The sequence below is a fragment of the Dipteris shenzhenensis genome, chromosome 6, assembly GCF_047967505.1.
Source record: "Dipteris shenzhenensis isolate YYH24624 ecotype China chromosome 6, Dip_SZ_1.0, whole genome shotgun sequence".
NCBI classification, from domain to species: Eukaryota; Viridiplantae; Streptophyta; class Polypodiopsida; order Gleicheniales; family Dipteridaceae; genus Dipteris; species Dipteris shenzhenensis.
The window spans coordinates 41605731-41611637 of NC_141601.1; positions in this window are offsets into that span (position 1 = coordinate 41605731).

The window sequence follows — 5907 nt, forward strand, 5'->3', positions numbered from 1 at the left end:
TTTCATCATAGGATTTGCAAGGGAGTTAACATTTCAAGGCAAACCATATGTCCTACATCCCCAATGGAGAGCCCACAACTAGAGTGGATGATGATCTCCTAGATGCATCATTATTCCTTGTAGACCTAATACTAGAATGGGCTCAAGAGGTTGGTCATTTCTTGGCCAATGGGTTTCCATAGGATAAGGCCCTCAATAAAAAGACAAATCTCGAATACTCATCAAAGATGTAGCACCATACCAATTAATACCCAACCAACTATACCAAATGAATAAGGACGGCATAATGCAACACTATGTCTGTAAGGATGAGTTTGTAGAGATGTTGGACAAAGCCCATTCAAGCATTGTAGCAAGACACTTTGTAAGAGAGCTCACGGTCCGCAAAGTGCTACAAGCTAGTTTATGGTGGCCTAATCTCTTTGCTAACATAGCTCGAATTCACCAAGTGATATGACCCCTGCCAACAAACTTCCATACCTCAACAGGACTATATGCCTCTTATAGGGGTTTTGACAGACCAACCTTTCAAGAAGTGGGACATTGATTTCATTGGACCTATCAGTCCAATGGCAAAACGGCCACAAGACTCGTATATTACCTAGCTATCAATTACTTCATGAAGTGCACAAAAGCCAAGGCTACTAGGAAGGCCGATGCACGAGCGATGGCCAAATTCCTCTATGAGAACCTTATATCACGCTTGGCATCAAAATCATGAGTAATCATGGAACCCACTTTATCAACAAAACTATTTGTATTCTAACGAGCGATTTCGTTACTGTTCATAGAAAATCCACTCCATACTAGAACGGCCCAAGTTGAGAGCTCTAATAAAACTCTATGCTTGACAATGACTTGCATGGTAGAGGCCAATCGGAATGACTAGGAATAGAAACTCACCACTGCACTCTACGCGTATCACACGGCATACAAAGTTGTGACGAAGTGCACACCCTTTAGCCTTGGATTTGGGGTAGAAGTAGTAATGCTTAGGGAATTATAATGCCAAGCCTAAGGGTGGTAGTCCAAGATATACTATCAAATGAGGCCATTCCCAAGAGGCTAATAGAGCTCAAGAAGCTTGACAAAACGAGGTTGAGAGTGGCGTATGTCATCAAAGTCAAAAAACTTCACCAAAAAAGGTTGTTTGATCACAACTTAAAAAACAAGGAGCTTGAGGAAGGCGACCTTACGCTATTGTACAGCATGAGGAATACTAAGCAGGAATACTAAGCATCAGCTTAAATATCATGGAATGGGTCCATATTGGGTTGTGGATATCATGCCACAAGGGTCATGCTGCATTGCAACCCTTGACGGAGTCTAAATGGATGGCTTCATTAATGGTAGTAAACTTAAATGCTATTATGGGCCCCTAACTCTCCAAACACTACAAGCCATCCATCAAGAAAAGGAACTAAAAAAGGAAGTTATCCACATGAAAAGGCAGGCAATAAAAGAGGCCTGAGCCCACCAAGCCAAAATGAAACAATTAGGGCTAATGTCAATTTGCACAGTAGTAGTATAAGTGCTAGACCCTCTTAAAGACCTAACCATTGCCCCTATTAGATTGCCAATGGACTTTCAACTTTGCAAGGAGAGGATCTGCTCCATTGAAGCATTTGCAAACCCCAAGGCGAGTCATAACCTGATTTCCCAAGAGGTATGCAACCAACTATTAACATCTAAGGTAACCCTTGAACCCACACCTATCATTGTATGAGTAATAAATGGTCAAAGCACATCGGTAGCCATAGGGTATGTGGAACCCAAGTGGAAGTACCAATAACCATAGTGTGGTGAGCAGATGCTATGTGAGGTGCCATGGACAAACAAGTAATCCTTAGCAAGGCCTAGCGTTGGGCTGTCAATTGTCAAATTGATTGGTAGAACATATAGTGACCTTGAAAAGCAGTGGTCACATCCATGTGATCTCAATAGGTTTAGGAGTTAAGGATCCCCTTGACCTACAAGTCCAACAAGGCACCCACCTAGGTCGGCAAGAAAACCAGTGGTCTACCCAGTAAGGTTGAGGCTTCATCATCTGCCCCCACCACATCCATTACTGTAGGTGGAAAAGGCAGTACCTCTTGGATGGTGCCTTCATCCTTCAAGGACATCACTGTGCCAAGGCACCTAGAGGAAAGATAAGGACACCACCAACCGTTGTACTCACCACATCAATGGTTCCAACCCCTGCCTCTCTAAGTCAAGAGAAAGGACACCATTGGCTCCCCAAAGGCACTCCCCAAGCCAAGGCTCTCTTACATCCAACAAGAGAACTTCATCATGTAGCTTTACTTCTGCCCTTATTTCCCACACCAAATCTAGTGCAAGCTACTAAATAAAGGACACCTCGAAGAAGGAGACGTGCAACAAATCCCAAGAAGCAAAGGAGTCACCCACGTATCCCTAAGCAGTTACTAGAAGTACAGGGCTACTATGAAGGCAATGCATATATTTGGGTACCCAATACCCTCCACATAGCTACTCCAACTTCCCTCAACCTCCTCAAAGGCAAAAGGCAATCTTTAGCTTCATCGAGTGGCATGGCAACAATAGTCCCACAAGGACTTGCCTCTAAAATGGAGGTAGTCCCACAAGAACCTATTTCTCGCCCATCAAAGTCTAGTAAGGTCACATGCGACCCCTTTATAGCCTCGAATCCTTATGTTACAAGGGAGAATGTTGTCAACGACTACAGTAGTGACACAAGAACCTACTCCTAAAAAGGGGATAGAGACACAAGAACCTATTACATTGGAAGAAAAGTTAGAGGCCAAAGCAACCAATGAGGATCAATGGGTTCCAAAGAAAAAACCACTCAATGCGGCTTCCACTTTTGCTTCTACATCAACAGCTAGCATGGTAGCACCACAAGAACCTACTCCTAAAAATGGAGTAGTGCCCCACAAGAACACAGGTGCCACAAAAGATCAAGCTGAGCCGAGAGACTACCAAGACTTCAAGGCCACACTACTCCCAGTGGATGCTCATGTTGAGACCATGCAAGTAGAGAGAAGCAAGGTACCCCAAACACCTGCAATTCTAATTTTATTTATCAAATGATAGGGTCTAGGTGAAAATCTGAGGTCCAAGGGATAGGTGAAATCAGAAAGTCTCCATAATAGAGTCCTACTCTTAGGTGAAAATAGCACCCCATCCCCATCAACTTGAGCACTGCACACCCATAATTCAGTGAGTAGGTACCTTATGAGTCCACTTAGGTGACTAGAATTCAATTTGTGCACAATTCAAAATTCAACTGCCTTTTTAGCTTCACCACGTTGCATTGTTTGTAATGTAAAGCATGCTACAATAGCCATAATGCAATGCACGTTGCAATAGCACTCACGCAACACATGCGATGATGTCCATAATGCACTATCCACTAACACACCACATGTTGTGTTATCACTAATGCCTCATCCATGATCACCATGCCATTGCATTCACACTAACACCATGCCACACTGCAATAAGCATAACGCCCCATTCCTAATGCATCATCATGTTGTGATAAGGCTAATGCCCTACTTCGCCTTATGAAAATCTATAAAAACAACTCTTTGCAACCCTCCATGTCACAGTAGCATTTCTAACAGGGTTCTTCCAAAAAAATTTAAAAATTTCTACCAGCTTTCGTTGACTTCCAGCATCCATCCAAGCTCCTTCAAATGTTATTCAATTCTTCCTCATCTACCGATTCCCTTATTGCTAGCCTGAAAGCTCACTTCCCAAAAGATCTTGACCTTGATTTTGAGTTTGATTCCAATCTCCCTCTCCCTCCCCTAACTAATCTCATGGCCACTTCCCAATCATCCAAAATCACCACCTCCCACCCCACCTCATCGTAATTCCCTCCTAGCTCCACGAGGAATAACTCTAGGATGACCCCAACCCTGAACTTCACCAATAGATGGAAGGGTCCAAGTGAACGAAGCCAAAGGACTCCGATGAGGCGAAGATGGACACGGAATATGCAATTACATGGACCACTCGTTCCCCTCTCATAGCATAGCGGTTCAATGAACTCAAAGGCAGGGTCCATTCAAAGTGCAAATTCAGTGCCACTAATGAGTACATGCTACACTATCACACTGCGCCTTGCTATGATGCCCTGAGGGACCCTAAAGTCCAACCTCACTTGCAAGCACTAGGCCTACAAGGCATGGCTGATCTTTTTCCCTATTGCATTGGCATTTTCCTTAACACTAAGTTCCTATAGAACTATAATGCGGCTATATGCATAGTACATTCATTAGGAACAAGGATGAGGAGCTTACACAGCACCACCTCGATCTCAATGTGGTGAGCGTGACATAAAGGTTGCCAATCAGCAAGGAGTAAAAAAGTATTCGCAACATGCCAACCAAGCTACATGAGGTAGTAGACTATAGCACAAAGAAGCACCATGGCAGCATCCCCTTTGATGCTATCTAGCTCCCCGCTCTAATCAAGCTGGCCCATGCTTTGTAGTTCCTCACAAGATGAAGGTGAAATACCACCCCAACAACATCACACCCAAATTATTGGCCCGCCTACATCAACCACAGCCCATAATTGGGCTATGTTTTTTGCAAAGGCCCTCTACAATCTTTGTGCACATCATGATTTCAAGATTGGCAATTCGATGATACTTAGGCCAATCATCTATCACATGAGGGATGAAAACAACTCCCCTCGTGGATTATTTGGCCTAGCAACAAAAGATTTTGGTTCACTAGGATGCCCTATAATAGGTCCAAGCACCAGTCGCACAACCATGAAGCGTAGCCATAGCAACAAGGCTGATATAATAGAAGATGTAGCCAACAAGGCGAGTGCCATAGAAGAGGCTAAAGTCGAACAAACCTACAATGAACATTTAGAGAAACATCTCAAGGACAAGGCCAACAAAGAGGCCGCATGCCTACATGCATCACAAGTAGAGAAAAAGCAGTAGGAGTGAGAGCATTTGAAAGAAAAGGGCAAGGTAGTAGGAGATCCAAATGACACCGACTTGCACCCAGAGCAGCAATATGTCTTAAAGCTGGAAGATGAGGTGGTTTGAGATGCCTACCAGTAAGTAGGATTGGACCAACAAGAGATCTCCACACTTATGGGGTCCCTTTAGAATATCCTACGGCAGCAATCCTCTCAAACACCACCTACAAGTCCCTCTATTGCCCAACAGCCAAGTGGCATGACCACCTCCCAGCCCTTAGCCTAATCCATCCCCTCTTATAGAGTCAACTAGATTGAAGCATAGGAAGCATTCACATTTTGTGCCTCAGTTGCCTATGACACTAAGGAATCCTACATGGCAATGCGGAGCTAGGAGTTCCATCAAGCTGACAGAATGGAAGAAAAGATCATGATGGCCATGATACAATATAAGCAGATGGACTTCAACATATTCCAATGGCAGCATGAAGCACAAGCTCCCACATCTGCCCAACTAATCGTGACAGAATGGAAGAAAAGATCATGATGGCCATGATACAATATTAGCAGATGGACTTCAACATATTCCAATGGCAGCATGAAGCACAAGCTCCCACATCTGCCCAGCTAATCGTGACCAATCTCCACCAAAATGAGCTACAACAACAGTTGAATGTGAAATGATGGACTACCAAGCCACCACCAAGGCTAGCTTCAAAGCAACAAAGCAGTACAAGCAATAGGCGGAGAAATTACAGAACTGCCTGTGCCAACTTGAGGGGCAACTGGCAGAAGCGCAAGGCCTTAACAAAGAGCTGTGACATCAGACACTCACTCTCCACAACAACTACACAACATTGGATAAGGAGTTTGAGTAGTACGGAGTGGAAGCTGAAAGGCAAACAATCTCCCACTATATCCAAACTAGTGTGCAACCCGCGCGTTGAAGAGAGAGAAAGAGAGAGAGAGAGAGAGATA